At 45.0% G+C, this 19,057-nt stretch overlaps 1 long non-coding RNA gene across 1 annotated transcript; it reads left to right on the top strand.

The window, feature by feature from the left end:
* The first annotated feature begins 16,810 nt into the window (after nucleotides 1-16,810).
* LOC125552560 (uncharacterized) lies at nucleotides 16,811-18,755 on the top strand. Its single transcript, XR_007303669.2, has 3 exons — nucleotides 16,811-17,467; nucleotides 18,111-18,348; nucleotides 18,448-18,755. It is a non-coding gene; the product is annotated as an uncharacterized LOC125552560 (long non-coding RNA).
* Nucleotides 18,756-19,057: the final 302 nt, after the last annotated feature.

Genomic DNA, 19,057 nt, shown 5'->3' with positions numbered 1-19,057 from the left:
CTGTCGGTGTGACCGAGTGGAACAACTCGGTGGCACCGAGATGCAAAACTGTATACAGTTGTTGCAACTCGGTGTGACCGAATGGTTCAAATCGGTTGCACCGAGATCGAAAACCTAGATCAACTTAATGATCTCGGTAGGACCGAAAGTAGGGTATCGGTCAGACCGAGAATCATAAAGAGGTTTTGGAAGTTTAAGTCTATGACGAATCGGGGACTCTGAGCGCTCCTCACACAGAGTGGTTCGAATCTGACTTGATCAAATTTTATGATGTAGCATGAATAGAGTTTGAGACGATAAAAGCATAGATAGCTAGAGGAGGTTCTTAGGCATTCTTGTCCATCCACTTGGCAAAAGGAAATAAAACCAAACAATCAAAACAACAAGTGGATGTCCTCGAATGAGTAAAATATGCAACCAGCATGCTCACACAATAAGATGGCAAATGAAATATGTGACAAGGCATGCACAACCAATTCTAGCATCTATCAAGCAATTTGCGATGACAAGGTCATCTATATATGAGTATATTGACTTAGGAGTCAAGTGAGAACACTTGATCATAGGTCATACTCATCGTTTAAGCTCAAGTGGGGTTACCACTTTTACATAAAGCATTGTTGTGTTCACATCTTTAGAGTTGCTTTAGCTCAAGTCTTAGAGTAAAGCTCCCCCTAGATGTGATATCCCCCCTTAGAGGGATGAACTAACCTCGGGTTTTGTCGATGATGACTTCATGTAGATGTTGAAGATGTGGATGCTCAATGTTGATGTAGATCACTTGGAGCTATCCATTTGAGTGAATTGCACTTTCAATACCTACATGGGTTAGTCCCACAAGGAACAAACAAGGATATCCATAGACATAGAGTGATCCACACACAAGATGATGTCCATGAAAACTTTTAGGTTACCTTGTCCCTTGTCTTACCAACAAGAGGGTTTGTGACTCCTTGAACTAGTGCAAGCTGTGGAAGTTGATTGCACTTGTTCTTGCCAAAATGATAAGAGTGAAGTATGTAGGCGGAGTCACCCTCAAGAACTCTCTAGTTCTTATTCTTTTGGATCCACACCATCTTGATGGGAATCCTTGGAGTTGTAGTCGTACTTGATGAAGTGGAACTTGAAGTAGTCTTGGGAATCCACTTGACTAAGGTCTTAGGAGCTTCTTCAAATGCATCAATTTCCTATTGAATCTTGTCCTTGCCTTTTTGCTTGTAGTCTTGTGGTGGAAGATCATCTTGAGCTTGTGTCCCCTTGAAAGAAGTATCATACTTCTCTTGTTGAGGAATAAACCTTGTCTTGGGGTATTGATCTTCTTCCCACTCAACTCCATTGGCATTGAACTTTCGTTCAAAACCAACACCTTGATTCTTCCGGTGAATTCCTTGCTTGCGCACAATTTCCTTGAATTGCTTACTCCCGGCAAGGCTTTTGTACACTCCTTTCTCTATAATTCCCTTCAATAAGCTATTTTCTTGCTCAAGTGTAACTTGGCTAAGAGAATCATTAGTGGAATCAAGAGAACTACTAGAAGCAACAATATTGGATTTAGCATGATCATTGTTACTGCTAGAGGAAGAATCTTTCTTGTTCTTGTTACTAGACTTGACTTGAGGCATGTAAGTGGATAAGAGTAAACGCTTGGCAATGTAAGAAGAACTTTTCTTGCGGAGATCATCATTGATTGCTTTTAAGAACTCATGCTCTTGCTCAAGATTGAGCTTTTCAAAGCGTAATTTCTCATGAGCTCTTAAAAGTTCTCGATGATCTTCGAAGATAGTTTCATGAGCTAACTTAAGAGTGTTTAGTTCTTTAGTTAGAGCCTCAATCTTCTCCTTATCATTGTCATTCGTTTTATCTTGATTAGCATGATTAATTGACGTTTCATCATAGTATTCATCACTAGAGTTGTCAACAAGCAAATCATCACCTAACAAGTCATCTTCATCACTATTGAAATCAACATACTCGGGGTGTGTTACCTTAGGACCTTTGGCCATGAAGCATCTTCCAATTCCTTCATTTGGTGAGTCAAATATGTCATAGGAGTTGGTTGACACAAGTGCTAGACCGGCAACACCTTCATCTTGAGTATCTTCGGAGTTGGAGTGATAACTTCTCTCGGAGTGGCTGTCGGAGTCGGAGCCGGATACCCATTCACCAACATGAGCTTGATGTATTCGTTTTGTGTAGCTCCTTGATGATTTTTCCTTCCTTTCCAAATCCTTGCTTCTCCGTGAGTATCTTCGTTCATAACGATCATCTCTACTCCTTCTCTCTCTTGGTGGTGATTCTTTGCTTCTTCTTTTTGGAGAATCTTCTCTTCTCTTGTAGGGAGCAGTACACTCATTGGAATAGTGTCCGGGTCTTCCACAACTGTAGCAGTTTCGCTCTCGACTAGAAGATCTTTTGTCATTGTAGGACCTTGACTTGAAGCTTCTATCTTTGCTTCTACTCTTGTAGAACTTGTTGAAGTTCTTCACCATTAAGCTCAATTCTTCATTGAAGTTTTGTTTCTCACTTGATGATGTAGGGGCTTCACATGAGGCTTTGTAGGCACCACTTGATTTGTTGTGAAGTTCCTCTTTATCCTTAAGTGACATCTCATGAGCAACAATTCTTCCAATCACCTCCGTTGGCTTGAGATCTTTGTAATTGGGCATCATTTGGATCAATGTGCACACGGTATCATATTTTCCATCCAAGGCTCTTAGAATCTTCTTGATGATGAATCTATCGGTCATCTCTTCACTTCCTAAGCCGGCAATCTCATTTGTGATGAGAGCAAGCCTAGAGTACATTTCAGCGACACCTTCACCATCCTTCATTTTGAACTTGTCAAGTTGACTTTGAAGCACATCCAACTTGAATTCCTTGACGGAGTCGGTACCTTCGTGCATATCAATCAAAGTGTCCCAAATTTCCTTTGCATTCTCAAGACGGCTGATTTTGTTGAATTCTTCGGGGCACAATCCATTGAAGAGAATATCACAAGCTTGAGCATTGTATTGCAACATCTTCAACTCATCCGCGGTAGCTTCACGGTTTGGTTCTTTCCCATCAAAGAATTCACCTTGCAAACCAACACACACAATAGCCCAAACGGCGGGGTTATGTCCAAGAATATGCATTTTCATTTTATGCTTCCAACTAGCAAAATTAGTACCATCAAAGCAAGGACCTCTACGGTGATAATTTCCCTCGCTAGACGCCATACTCTCCTAGGTTGTGAAACCAAGGCTATGACCACCAAAAGCTATGGAGATCAAAGCAAATGGAGACCAAAGCTCTCATACCACTTGTAGGATCGAAAGTATGTCTAGAGGGGGGGTGATTAGAGTACTTGACCAAATAAAAACTTAACCTTTTCCCAATTTTAGTTCTTGGCAGATTTTAGCTATTGTAGGACAAGTCAAGCAATCATCACACAATTCAAGCAAGCATGCAAAGAGTATATTAGCAGCGGAAAGTAAAGCATGCAACTTGCAAGAATGTAAAGGGAAGGGTTTGGAGAATTCAAACGCAATTGGAGACACGGATGTTTTTCCCGTGGTTCGGATAGGTGGTGCTATCCTACATCCACGTTGATGGAGACTTCAACCCATGAAGGGTAACGGTTGCGCGAGTCCACGGAGGGCTCCACCCACGAAGGGTAATGGTTGCGCGAGTCCACGAAGGGCTCCACCCATGAAGGGTCCACGAAGAAGCAACCACCCACGAAGGGTCCACGAAGAAGCAACCTTGTCTATCCCACCATGGCCATCGCCCACGAAGGACTTGCCTCACTAGCGGTAGATCTTCACGAAGTAGGCGATCTCCTTGCCCTTACAAACTCCTTGGTTCAACTCCACAATCTTGTCGGAGGCTCCCAAGTAACACCTAGCCAATCTAGGAGACACCACTCTCCAAGAAGTAACAAATGGTGTGTTGATGATGAACTCCTTGCTCTTGTGCTTCAAATGATAGTCTCCCAAACACTCAACTCTCTCTCATAGGATATGGATTTTGTGGAAAGAAGATTTGAGTGGAAAGCAACTTGGGGAAGGCTAGAGATCAAGATTCATATGGTAGGAATGGAATATCTTGGTCTCAACACATGAGTAGGTGGTTCTCTCTCAGAACATATGAGTTGGAATTGTGTGTGTGTTCTGATGGCTCTCTCCACGAATGAAGAGGAGGTGGAGGGGTATATATAGCCTCTACACAAAATCCAACCGTTACACACAGTTTTCCAATCTCGGTGGGACCGAATCAACAAACTCGGTCGGACCGAAAAGGTAAACCTAGTGACCGTTAGAGATTTTCGGTGGGACTGACATGCAACTCGGTAGGACCGATATGGTTAGGGTTTGGGCATAACGTAATCTCGGTGAGACCGATTACACAAACTCGGTGAGACCGAGTTTGGTAATAAGCTAACCAGAGAGTTGGTCAGGTAAACTCGGTGGGACCGATTTGCTCTTTCGGTGAGACCGAAAAGTTACAAAAAGGAAACAAAGAGTTTACACTGCAATCTTGGTGGGACCGATTCGCTCTTTCGGTGAGACCAAAAAGTTACGAAAGGGAAACAGAGAGTTTGCAATCCCATCTCGGTGAGACCGAGATCCCTATCGGTAGAACCGAATTGCTAGGGTTTGGCAGTGGCTTATGACAAGTGAAACTCGGTGGCGCCGGATAGAAAGAATCGGTAGGACTGAGTTTGGCTTAGGGTTTAGGTCATATGTGGATATGGGAAAGTAGTTGAGGGTTTTGGAGCATATCACTAAGCACATGAAGCAAGAGGCTCATTAAGCAACACCTCATCCCTCCTTGATAGTATTGGCTTTTCCTAAAGACTGAATGTGATCTTGGATCACTAAAATATAAAATGAAGAGTCTTGAGCTTTTGAGCTTGAGCCAATCCTTTGTCCTTAGCATTTTGAGGGTTCCACTTTCACATCCATGCCATGCCAATCATTGAGCTTTCCTGAAATAGTCATCTTGGAATAGCATTAGCTCAATGAGCTATATGTTGTTATGAATTACCAAAACCACCTAGGGATAGTTGCACTTTCAATATCGTAGACTTGATTTGAATAAGTTGACACCTACTGAAATATCTTTGCAAATGGCTGACAAATCAACTGCTATACTTGTCGATATTTGTGAGGATGTGCCTGTTGTGGTTGCAAACGTTACTATTTTAACAGACTTTGTTATTTTTGATATTCCCGAGGACGATAGTATGTCTATTGATCTTGGAAGACCCTTTTTGAATACTGCACGGGCTGTTATTGATTGCACCAAAGGCAATGTCACTTTTCATGTTAATGGTCATGAGCATACGGTACACTTTCCGAGGAAACAACCTCAAGTCCACAGTATCAATTCTATTGGAAAATTTTCAACAATTACTATTGGAGGTTTTTAATTTCCTCTTCCTACTGTAAAGAAGAAATATGATATTCTTATTGTTGGGGATGTGCATATCCCCGTTGAGGTAACCTAGTGTTATTCGAAAATTCTCCGGTTGCTTGCAATTCGGAATGAGTTTGTTAACAAGACTTGATCAACCTTGTTAGTGGATTCCTTTTGATGAGCATGAGATGGATGAATTTAGAAAACACAACTCTCTGTACCCTCTTTTTTACTTTCTGTTATTTATATTAAATAAAGCAAAAATAGTATTTTTCTGTCATTTTTCTGAATTATCCATGCAATGAAAAATACCCCGAAAATAAAAGTTCTCCAAATGCCGTGAAATTTAAATATGATTTTTTCTAGAATATTTGAGAATATCTGGCACTAAGAACACACCACGGGGAGCAAGCACCTGGCCACAAGGGTCCAGGGCACGCCGACCCCCCTGGGCGCGCCCCCTGCCTCATGGGCCCATGGTGGCTCCCTTCCACTTATTCCAACTACCACACACTCCTTCTTCCTCCCAAAAAAATCATCTACCAGCTCAAGCATGAGTTCTAGCTCATCTTGCTGCCATTTTCGATCTCCTTGCTCAAAGCTCCATTCACAAAACTGCTTTGGGGGATTGTTCTTTGGTATGTGACTCCTCCAATGGCCCAATTAGTTTTTGTTCTAGTGCTTTATTCATTGCAATTTTTTGCTACTTAGGTGACCTTGTTCTTGATCTAGCATGTCAAATTTATATGGTCAAAAGTATTTTTAATGCATGATATTGCCTCTAGGCACTTGTAGGAGTAGTTGCTATCAATTTTGTTGAGTTTGGTTCACTTTTATTTTGAGTTGCTAAAAATTTCAGAAAAAGATGAAGAAATTTTTGAGGGGCTCATCGAGCCGAAGCTCGAAGGATAAACAAAGTGAAGAGAACAAGAAGCCCAAGTATAATCTCCCTCGCACCGCGGAGGTTTGGCCGTGTGAATGGCCTTGTGATGATTTCTTGAGAGCAACCGGGATTTATGATGATTTCTATGAATTGGCTGAGAGTGTAGGCCTCACCGCCTTCCTCCATGACCAATGCGAACAGTATCTCTTACTCACCAATATCTTTGTGCAAAACTTTCATTTCCATGCTAGTAGCTCACCACCTACGGTGGAATTTTATTTATATGATGAGCATAAGGAGATGTCACTTTGTGATTTTTGTCGGGTTTGTTTGATCCCTTTTGAGGGCAGTGTAGAGGAACCACATCGTGACTATGTGGAAGATTTTATTGATACAATTGCTGTAGGGGAAACGAGGAAAGTTTCTGATGCAAGAATTACTAGCATACATTTTCCTGTTTTACGTTACTTTGCTATATTTGCTAGTAGATACTTAATTGGTCGCGGAAACTGTGGCAACCTTAGTGCCCCTAATATTGTTATTTTGTGCCATGCCTTGTTCCGTGATGACACATTTACTATGGGCGCTATTGTTGCAAAGCGGTTAAATCTTAACCGCACTAAGGGCCCCATCTTGGGAGGTATCTTCGCCTCGCGCCTCGCTGCACCTATTAGACATTATGAGAAGGAAGAGAAGTTGCTTCCTCCTGTTTTTCTAGACTATAAGAGTATGGTAGCACATGATTTTATCGTTAAGAATAAGGAAAAGATGCTTAAGTACAAGCTGATATTTGATAAAAATCACCCTGAGACTATTACTTGCCTGCTCCTTCCTTGTTTGACTTATTTGCAGGCAAGTACCTTGTTCTGCCGGAGGCCATTCATGCCTACCAAAACCCCACACCAGCTACAGAGCCAGAGCCGGAACCACAATTTGATCCTCACCGACAGTCTGTTTATCAGTGGAATCCGGAAGAGATCGCCAACCAGTGGCACCAGGGGGATCCTTCTCAGTACGACCCCAACTATTACTTTGGATATCCGCCAGGCCAGCCGTGGCCATAGACCAACTTAGGCCAAAAGCCTAAGCTTGGGGGAGTATGTATTTCTCACCAACATTACATTCATGTTCACACACTCATGCTAGTTGTCGGTGCTCATACTTTTTCATTGTATCATCCATGCTAGTTTACTTCCCTTTTTATGATTTCTTCTTGTGTGTTTGAAAAACCTTAGAAAACAAAAAAATTAGTTGTAGCTTTTAGTTAGTTTACTTTCCATGCCTGTAGTAGTAATAATTAAAAATAAAACCCAAAAAGATTTCTCGTCCTTATTTTGCTTATTGGGAGCTTTTCCATGTAAATATTTTTATTTATTTTCTTGTTCTTTAGGGGTCGAGAGAAGAAGACCATAATGAAAATGTTGAGTGGCTCTCATATGCATTATTGTTGATCTAACAAAGAGCCCATATTACCTTGTCTTCTCTCTTGAATTGAATGCTTGCAGATTCCAGCTTAGTCCAATGCACATGCACTATTATTATTATCTACACTATTCGGTCGTGCAAGTGAAAGGCAATAATGATGATTATATGATGAACTTATTGAGATAAGAAAAGCTGGTATGAACTCGGCCTCTCTTGTTTTTGTAAATATGATTAGTTCATCGTTCCTGATTCAGCCTACTATGAAAGAAACATGTTTGCAATGATAATTAGATATTATAGTTGCTTATGCCATGCTTAATTAGCTAGGAGCTTATAATGGTTTACCTTATGTGCCAACATGCTATTAAAATGGTTGTGATGTGGTATGATAGGGTGGTATCCTCTTTTGAATGATTTGAGTGGCTTGACTTGGCACATGTTCACGCATGTAGTTGAAACAAAATCAACATAGCCTCTACGATATTTATGTTCATGGTGAATTATATCCTACTCATGTTTGCATTCGGTGTTGATTAATTTTAATGCATGTTCATGACTGTTGTCGCTCTCTAGCTGGTCGCTTCCCAGTCTTTTTCTAGCCTTCACTTGTACTAAGAGGGAATACTGCTTGTGCATCCAATTCCATAAACCCCAAAGTTATTCCATATGAGTCCACCATACCTACCTATATACGGTATCTACCTGCCATTCCAAGTAAATTTGTATGTGCCAAACTCTAAACCTTCAAATAAACATTCTGTTTTGTATGCTCGAATAGCTCATGTATCAACTAGGGTTGTCTGTATCTTCCATGCTAGGCGGGTTATTCTCAAAAGGAATGGACCCCGCTCCTCACTCACGAGAAAATGGATGGTCACCGGGATGCCCAATCCCATGCTTTATGCAAATCAAATCAAAATAACTGCAAACAAAACTCCCCCGGGACTCTTGTTAGTTGGAGGCACTCGTTGTTTCGAGCAAGCCATGGATTGATGCTTGTTGGTGGAGGGGGAATATAAACTTTACCATTATGTTTGGGAACCGCCCATAATGTGTGTAGCATGGAAGATATCGAGATCTCTCGGTTGTTATGTTGACAATGAAAGTATACCGCTCAAAATATTATTTATATCTATTTCAAAACCGAGCTCTGGCACCTCTACAAATCCCTGCTTCCCTCTGCGAAGGGCCTATCTATTTACTTTTATGTTGAGTCATCATCCTCTTATTAAAAAGCACCAGTTGGAGAGCACCACTGTCATTTGCATCCATTACTTTTAGTTTACATTGAGTATGACTGTGACTGGATCTCTTTTACCATGAATTACAATGTCTAGTCAGTCCTTGATCTTTAAAGGTGCTCTGCATTTATGTTTTGCGCTCTCAGAAAGGGCTAGTGAGATACCATCTTGTCATGTCATATCATGATTGTTTTGAGAAAGTGTTGTCATCCGAGATTTACTATTATTGCTCGCTAGTTGATTATGTCATTGATATGAGTAAACATGAGATCTAAATGTTATTGTGAATAGGGTTAGTTCATAATCTTTGCTGAAAACCTGAATGTTGGCTTTACATATTTACAACAACAAGAGGAAACAGAGTTTGTAAAAGTTTTTCTTTATCACTTTCAGTTTATCAACTGAATTGCTTGAGGACGAGCAAAGGTTTAAGCTTGGGGGAGTTGATACGTCTTCGTCGTATCTACTTTTCCAAACACTTTTGCCCTTGTTTTGGACTCTAACTTGCATGATTTGAATGGAACTAACCCGGACTAATGTTGTTTTCAGCAGAATTGCCATCGTGTTATTTTTGTGCAGAAATAAAAGTTCTCAGAATGACCTGAAAATCAACGGAGAATTATTTTGGAATATATAAAAAATACTGGAAGAAAGATCCACGTCAGGGGGCCCACACCCTGTCCATGAGGGTGGGGGGCGCCCCCCTACCTCGTGGGCCCCCTAATGCTCCACCGACCTCAATCTTGACTCCATATATTCACTTTCGAGGAGAAAAAACCAGAGAGAAGGATTCATCGCGTTTTATGATACGGAGCCGCCGCCAAGCCCTAAACTCTCTCGGGAGGGTTGATCTGGAGTTCGTTCGGGGCTCCGGAGAGGGGAATCCGTCGCCATCGTCATCATCAACCTTTCTCCATCACCAATTTCATGATGCTCACCGCCGTGTGTGAGTAATTCCATTGTAGTCTTGCTGGACGGTGATGGTTTGGATGAGATTTATCATGTAATCGAGTTAGTTTTGTTAGGGTTTGATCCCTAGTATACACTATGTTCTGAGATTGATGTTGCTATGACTTTGCTATGCTTAATGTTTGTCACTAGGGCCCGAGTGCCATGATTTCATATCTGAACCTATTATGTTTTCATCAATATATGAGAGTTCTTGATCCTATCTTGCAAGTCTATAGTCACCTATTATGTGTTGTGATCCGTTAACCCCGGAGTGACAATAATCGGGATACTTACCGGTGATGACCGTAGTTTGAGGAGTTCATGTATTCACTATGTGTTAATGCTTTGGTCCGGTACTCTATTAAAAGGATACCTTAATATCCCTTAGTTTACATTAGGACCCCGCTGCCACGGGAGGGTAGGACAAAAGATGTCATGCAAGTTCTTTTCCATAAGCACGTATGACTATATTTGGAATACATGTCTACATTACATTGATGAACTGGAGCTAGTTCTGTGTCACCCTAGGTTATGGCTGTTACATGATCGATCGCATCCAGCATAATTCTCAATCACCGATCCAATGCCTATGAGCTTTTCATATATTGTTCTTCGCTTGTTTACTTTTCCGCTGCTACTATTACAATCACTACAAAACCCAAAAATATTACTTTTTGCTACCATTACTTTTGCTATCGTTACCACTACTATCATATTACTTTGCTACTAAATACCTTGCTGCAGATATTAAGTTTCCAGGTGTGGTTGAATTGACAACTCAGCTGCTAATACTTGAGAATATTCTTTGGCTCCCCTTGTGTCGAATCAATAAATTTGGGTTGAATACTCTACCCTCGAAAACTGTTGTGATCCCCTATACTTGTGGGTTATCAGTGACTATAACTAGCAATATCGGATCAAGAACGCAAATATATTCATGAAAACATAATAGGTTCAGATCTGAAATCATGGCACTCGGGCCCTAGTGACAAGCATTAGGCATAACAAAGTCATAGCAACATAAATCTTAGAACATAGTGGATACTAGGGATCAAACCCTAACAAAATTAACTCGGTTACATGGTAAATCTCATCCAACCCATCACGGTCCAGCAAGCCTACGATGGAATTACTCACGCACGGTGGTGAGCATCATGGAATTAGTGATGGAGGGTGGTTGATGATGAGGATGGCAACGGATTCCCCTCTCCGGAGCCCAGAACGGACTCCAGATCTGCCCTCCCAAGGAAGAACAGGGCTTGGCGGCGGCTCCGTATCATAAAACGCAATGAATCCTTCTCTCTGATTTTTTTCTCCCCGAACATGAATATATGGAGTTGGAGTTGAGGTCGGTTGAGGTCCAGGGGGCCCACAAGGACGGAGGGCACGCCCCCACCCTTGTTGTCAGGGTGTGGGCCCCCTTCAGTTGATTCTTTCGCCAATATGTTTTATTAATTCCAAAAATGATCTCCGTAAATTTTCAGGTCATTCCGAGAACTTTTATTTCTGCACAAAAATAACACTATGGCAATTCTGCTAAAAACAACGTCAGTCCGGGTTAGTTCCATTCAAATCATGCAAATTAGAGTCCAAAACAAGGGCAAAAGAGTTTGGAAAAGTAGATGCGATGGAGACGTATCAAACGTCATCTACAAGGTGGTGGCTAAATGTTTGGTAAATCGGCTCTGTCCTATTCTCAATGATATAATATCTCCTGAGCAAAGTGCATTTGTCCATGTATGGATGATCACAGATAATGCGTTAATTGTGTTTGTATGCTTTCACTACATACAGCAAGAGAAGGACCATGACAAAAGTTTTTGTGCCTACAAACTAGATTTTTTTCTAAAGCGTATGACAAGGTGGATTGGATCTTCTTGGAGCGAATGATGCAAAAGATGGGTTTCGCTCACTGGTGGGTGAACTAGATTATGGCTTGTGTCACCTCGTTGAGATACACAACTAAATTTAATGGAACCCTCTTGAATTCGTTTGCACCATCACACGGACTACGACAACATGATCCTCTCTCCCCATTTTTGTTCCTAGTGGTGGCTGGTGGTCTTTCTTCTTTGTTAAAGGATGGGGAAGCTAAAGGTGACTATACTCTGCTCAAGGTATGTCGTAGAGCCCCTGGTATGTCTCACCTCCTCTTTGCAGATGATACTTTGTTATTCTTAAAGGCATAAGAGGAGCAAGCGAGGAAGGTCCAACATGTACTGAATACTTATGAGAGAGCACAGGTCAAAGTATAAATCCAACAGAGTGTAGTGCACTATTTGGTTCTTCCTGCACAATGGAACAACAGGAGAAGGTGCGGGATGTTCTTCATATTGAAACAGTGGCCTTCGAAGACAAGTATTTGGGTCTACCCACACCTGAAGGACGTATGTCTCGGGGAAAATTTTAAAATTTGTTGTCCAGAATATTGAAGAGAATCATAGCGTAGGGGGACACTCTCCCACTTGCAGGCAAGGAAACAATGATAAAAGTTGTTGCCCAAGCCATCCCAACATATGTTATGGTTGTCTTCAAGATACCAATGTTTGTTTGTGATGACCTGAACTGAATGGTTCAAAACTTCTGGTGGGGCTCATCTGAAGGGAAGAGGGAGACACACTGGTTAGCATGGCCGAAAATCTTAGCACACAAAACAAAAGGAGACCTAGAATTTAGAGATTTATGTTTTTTAACCATGCTCTCCTTGCGAGACGGGCATGGCGGCTGCTATCGAAACCTAACAGTTTATGTGCGCAGGTTCTAAAAGCTCAATATTACCATGATGACCGCCTGGAGGACACGGTCTTCTCCGGAAATGCCTCTCCTACGTGGCAGGCCATAGAGTATGGCCTTGAGCTCCTAAAGAAGGGCATCGTGTGGCGTGTTGGGGACGGCCGGAATATTCGTATTTGGCGTGATCGATGGGTGCCCAGAGAACCATCATGCCAACCCATCACCCAGCAGGGTAATTGCCGACTAAGGAGGGTGTCTGAGGTCCTGGGGGCGGACGGGTCCTAGCGCATGGACTTGCTCCATCGCTACTTCCTGCCAGCAGACATATATGTGATCTCCACCATTCGCACATTGCCCTGCATCACTAACGACATCACTGCATGGGCGCAAGAGAAGAACGCTATCTTCACCGTTCGGTCCGCCTACCGGTTTGCCATGGACGAGTGCGGTCATCCATTGGCTACCGCCATGAGCAGGGCACCGGATGGTTGTCGCACCATCTATAAGACCATATGGGGGTGCCCTGCTCCCCCGAAGGTACGCGTGTTTGCATGGAGGATTGTCACAAATTCACTTGCTATTTGGGCAAACAAGTTTTCTTGCCACCTTGAGGTGTCTGACATATGTCCTTTATGTGGTGTGGAATGCGAGGATGGTTTCCATGCACTCTGTAGGTGCCCACTAGCGAAGGAGTTGTGGCATGCCATGGACAAAGGTTGGCGCACTCCAAGGGTTGAGGACGTTGTTAACCCTAGACCGGAGTGGCTCTTCACCATGCTAGAGCCACTCGATGTGGAAACGCGAATGATCGTTGTCGGTGTCAAAACTGGCGGATCTCGGATAGGGGGTCCCGAACTGTGCGTCTAGGCGGATGGTAACAGGAGGCAGGGGGCACGATGTTTACCCAGGTTCGGGCCCTCTTGATGGAGGTAAAACCCTACGTACTGCTTGATTGTTCTTGATGATATGAGTAGTACAAGAGTTGATCTACCACGAGATCAGAGAGGCTAAACCCTAGAAGCTAGCCTATGGTATGATTGTTGTTGGTCCTATGGACTAAACCCTCCGGTTTATATAGACACCGGAGGGGGTCAGGGTTACACAGAGTCGGTTACAAGGAAGGAGATCTACATATCCGTATTGCCAAGCTTGCCTTCCACGCCAAGGAGAGTCCCATCCGGACACGGGACGAAGTCTTCAATCTTGTATCTTCATAGTCCAATAGTCCGGCCAAAGGATATAATCCGGCTGTCCGGATACCCCCTAATCCAGGACTCCCTCAGTAGCCCCTGAACCAGGCTTCAATGACGATGAGTCCGGTGCGCAGATTGTCTTCGGCATTGCAAGGCGGGTTCCTCCTCCGAATACTTCATAGAAGATTTTGAACACGAGGATCGTGTCCGGCTCTGCAAAACAAGTTCCACATACCACCGTAGAGAGAATAATATTTCCACAAATCTAATCTGCTAACATACCTCGTAGCGTGGCATCACACCACAGCCAGGTCTTTATTCGAATCGTTTTTCATAACCTATCTCAGCGTGTTTCGCGAGGCGGTTTCCTTGGCACGTCTTGTCGAAGCAGAGATCGGGTCCCCTTATTACGGGATTCCCATCAATACGAACGTGGGTAACCCAACCGCGCCATCAATTACGGCGCTTGGGGGATAAGCGAGTTTTACCAGGCTGGTGGGGGCGCATAGTTTCGTCCGCCCTTATAAAGGGATAAGGTTTCACCTTTTTCTACCCACGCCTTTTTCCTCCTTGCTCATCCATTCTCGTGCACTCGAGCTCCAGCGCCCAAGTCCACATCCTTCTCCTCAACTTTCTCCAAACATGTCTGGAGCAGGAGGCAAGTGGATGGTCTCCTCCGTCACGGAGGGACACATCAAAAAACTACGTGGGGCCGGATACTTAGCCGCGGATATCGCGCACCAGCTACCAGCCGCGGGGCAGATCGTCCCTACCCCGGAACCTTACGAAAGGGTGGTTTTCCTCCCCCACTTCATCCGCGGACTGGGGTTTCCCCTCCATCCATTCATCCGTGGCCTTATGTTCTATTATGGGCTGGACTTTCATGATCTGGCCCCGAATTTCATCCTCAACATCTCGGCGTTCATCGTCGTGTGCGAGGCTTTCCTCCGCATCCGGCCCCACTTTGGCCTGTGGCTGAAGACCTTCAATATCAAGCCGAAGGTAGTAGGCGGCCAACAAGCGGAATGCGGCGGAGCCATGGTGGGCAAAATGCCCAGCGTTACATGGCTCGAGGGCTCCTTCGTGGAGACAATAAAGGGGTGGCAATCGGAGTGGTTCTACATCACCGAGCCACGCGACACCAACTGGGTGGCAGCCCCCGAGTTTCGATCCGGAATCCCCATGCGGCTCACTTCCTGGAAGGAGAAGGGCCTGTCCTGGGGCTCATCGGTGGAGCTGGAAGGACTCCAGAAGTGTATCTGGAACATGATAAGCAAGAAATTTAAGCTTGTCAACATAGTCCAGGTCATGCTCTTCCGCCGGATCCTCCCGTGTCAACAACGGGCTTTCAACTTATGGGAGTTTGACCCGGCCCAGCACCAGACTCTACGCGTGCTCTTCGACATGACACATAAGGACGTCTGGAAGGTGCTGTTCAAGGGCGCCAAGGTCCCCCCTTCTCTTACTGAGGACCGCGGGCTAAGCGCGAAGCACCCTGCGAATCCAGTAAGTTCTGTACATCTGTTAGGGTATTTATTTCCCATAGCTTAACCATGTGCGGGGTCTGAGCTCCCATGCCTTTGACAGGACTGGGTGGAGACATCGGAGCAGATTAACTGCCCAGCCCCTCTGCCCGAAGACCCCGCAGACGCTCTCCTGACGGAGATGCGGACTCTGACTCCTTATGAGGTGCCGGAGAAGACCAAGAAGAAGGCCACGGGAACCCGAAAGAGTTCCCGGTGCCAGGTGGTATCGGACTCATCGTCCGATAACTCCGAGACGCACTCCTCCCGTGAAAACGAGGAGGAGGAAGATGAAGATTCTCCCCCTCCAGCCGGGGGAGACAAGAAAAGGAAGGCCGCCCCAACCGGGGAGGCCGAAGGGTCCAAGAAGGAAAGGACTCTCCTTCCGGACTGTTCCACCGCCGCCGCCGACGGCGAAGACGAGTGGTTACTCAGGGCCAAGCCCCTGGCGAAGTCGTAAGTATTCGGATACCAGAGTAACTCATAGCATACTTTTGTTGCACTGCTTCTCCTAACGTCGAATATGATTATGCAGTCCGCCCCAAGCCCATATCGACGTATCCTCGTCGGACGGTTCCTTGGACTCGTCGAATACGAATAGTGATACACTTCCAACCGCCTCCTCTCCTCGCCCTACGGACAATGTCGAGGTACTGTCTCAAGGGGCACCGAGCCGGGGGAGATAGTCCCGGAGGCGCCTCAAGGCGAACTTCCAGACTCCAGGCGCGAAGGGAGCAAGACTCCCAAGGGCTCCAAGTTTGGCCCCCAGCCGAACGCCGCACCGGAACCTCCAGTGGTTATGGACTCCGGCAGGCGGCCCCCTTCCAAGAGGGGCAAGCCGCCCGTGCCGGTGACATCTGTCCATCCAGAGGCACCGGACAACCTGCTGGGAGCACTTCGCGGCGCTTCCATCGACGAAGAGCACCGCACTATTATGAGTGCGGTGATCAACAGGTTCAGTCCGCCAAGAGCGGACTGACTAAAGCCTGTGACAGCCTTCTAACAGGCTTTGAGGTAAGTATTTAAAATATAGGAAAATATTACCGCATAGACAGTAGCCCCTGATGCTTTGTTTGGTGTTCACAAAGAAAAGCCGAATAGAGGATCAAATAATATCTGCAGGAGTCTAATATAAGTATGTCTAGATGCGTATGGAGACTTCGCTGCTGACCTCTGTCACACTGACTGCGGAGGTCGCTGCACTGAAGCAGAACCTCGAGCGGTCCGAGAAAGAGCTCGGTCTTGCCAAGAGGCAGCTCGAGGAGAACAAAGGTAAGTAAATGCCTTGTCTATATATATATAGAAAGAGCGAGAATAGCATTACTCTGATCCTGGAATCAAAATAGTTATTTGGATCACGGTAGCCCTAGGGCTCGATGGACTTGTTCCCGAACTCCCGAACCTACCGGTAACAGGAAAAAGCCCACCCTCCCTCGATCCCCCACCTCACGTCCAAAAAAAACCACCCCACCCCACCCGCTGCCCCGATCCCCACCTTGACCTCCCTCGATCCCCTCCCCCGAGCGCCGCCACCCTCGCTCGATCTCGCCGCCCTGCGCGCCTCCTCCAGCTGGCCGACCTATCCAAGGCGCCCCCCCGGACCTACCAGCGCGGGGTCGCTGGGCGCCGCCCACGCCACCGGGAACCTGTTGCCGCACTTCCGCCATGGCCGCACGCTCCTCCGTGGCCCAATCGTCGCCGCCGCCGGGGATCCTCGAGCACCATCATCCTGGCACGCAGTCCATGGCCGCCTCCCCATGCAGTCCCTTTCTTGCTGCCGGCAGAAATCCTGTCAATCCCTTCCTCTTGTCCTTCTCTTCCTCCAGTGATCTTTGTTGGATCCTGCTGCCGTCAACACCAGGCATCGGAACCCCGGCCCTGCACTCCATCACCGCGCCCTGTCTTCTTCTTGCTGCAGCTGCTCCACATCACGTCCGTCCACCGTCGTGATGCCCCCAACTCGTCTGCTTTCCCCAACCGCTGCTGGGTGACCTTCTCGCAAAGGCCAGCTCGACCTTCTCAAGGAAGGTTACTTCCCGAGGATCCGGCTCGCAAGGTGCACACCATCTCGTCCTAGTTGCTGCTGTGTGAAGATCCGCTGGCCTGAAGACGCAAGAGGTAGTCTTTCTAGCTAATGCTAATGCTATTTTCTTCCTCCTAATGAAGTCGACGCCTTGATTTTGATGGATAAGCAAGAACAGAGGAAGATACAGAGCATGAGTAGAACATGGACTGCTCGCACGCGCCGCCATGGACTGCTCCGCTGCCATCCCTACTGACTGAACTCATCTTAAGACTTTTATTCACAGATATAACGGACTGGTTCGTACAAGTTACCAGTATTATTACAATTATAAAACAACAAGTTGCAGGTGTCATCAGTTTGATAGTTTAATAGGCTTTTTTCTGGACAAGAATCACCCATCCCCGCGCATATCCGAATCTCTCGATCCACAACTAGCTAGTCATTAGATCTTATAGCAAGATGCCAACTTTTCTATTGTTTACCAAAAGGAAAAATAACTATGTTTAAGTGTTCCGCTGATGATCAGGGGATTGGGAGACAGACATATAAACTTGTCTTCAGAAACAGATCACAAGCAAACAAACTGAAATCTGTTTTTCTCACAGGTTAATTGGTAGTAGTCCTATTTTCAATCCCAGAGCACCTGCCTGCCTGGGTTTGGGGGACTGAGTAGTCCTGCTTCTCACAGGTTTTGTTTTGTTTATTTGTCACTTCATTTTCTCGCTATTTTTTCAGACCTATTTGCCCAGCAAAATGCTGCACTTTCGGTGCAAAACCGTCAAAGATGAACTCAACAATCTTCGAGGCGACGGCACAACCAAAAGGTACGAGGAGTGGGACCGTGTGTACCGCTATGACTACTACAACGACCTCGGTGAGCCGGACAAGGGCTATCCGCGCCCGGTTCTCGGCGGCACCCAAGAACTACCCTATCCCCGTCTTGGCAGAACTGGCCGACCCCCAACAAAAACAGGTGAGTCAAGTGCAGTGTATATGTTTGTTCTTTTTCACATGTTGACAACCATGTCACCTTGCAATTGGACTCATATCGGGGATTTGATCTTTTCGCCAGACCCTAGATTGGAGAGCAGAATTCCTCAGTACAAGATATAGGAGGCCCTCAACATCACTGTCCCGCGTGATGGTATTTATGCATCTTCCTAGTTGCTACGGCAATGCTGGATTTAATCATCCTAGGAGAGAAGAAGCAAAAAGACAATCAAAGTGTGAGAGAACACGTACAATGATGAGAGGACAAAAAATGTGTGGTGGTGAATAGCTCCACCGCATTGCCATTTGGCCCCATTTTACCCATTTAGCCAGTGTCCTCTTCAAAGTGTTAATCTTTAAAGATAATGGAACCAATTTCTTTAGTATGTACTTACAATTGCAACTCTGGGCGTCTGTGTAATGTTTGTAAACTTGTAAAGAAAATGGAAGTTCAGGGCGAAACCAGCTAGTCCATTGAACAAAAATCCAAACTTTTGAAACAAAGAGTGAGTAAAATTTGGAAAAAGTAGAACACTTACAAAACAAAAAAAATAAAATTCTTTTATGTGAGAGAGAAGTCTGAACCTTCGCTGTTAAAAGTTGACGTAAATAACTATATGGTATTTTCACACGAAGAAACTCAAGTGAAAAAAATAAAAAGAAGTAACTCAATGTTTAAAGGAATTTTTAAC

Source organism: Triticum urartu, chromosome 1A (assembly GCF_056163025.1).
Source record: "Triticum urartu cultivar PI428250 chromosome 1A, HENAU_Tu73, whole genome shotgun sequence".
Taxonomy (NCBI): domain Eukaryota; kingdom Viridiplantae; phylum Streptophyta; class Magnoliopsida; order Poales; family Poaceae; genus Triticum; species Triticum urartu.
Note: the sequence above shows the minus strand (reverse complement) of the source record. Positions and strands in the feature narration are given on the sequence as shown.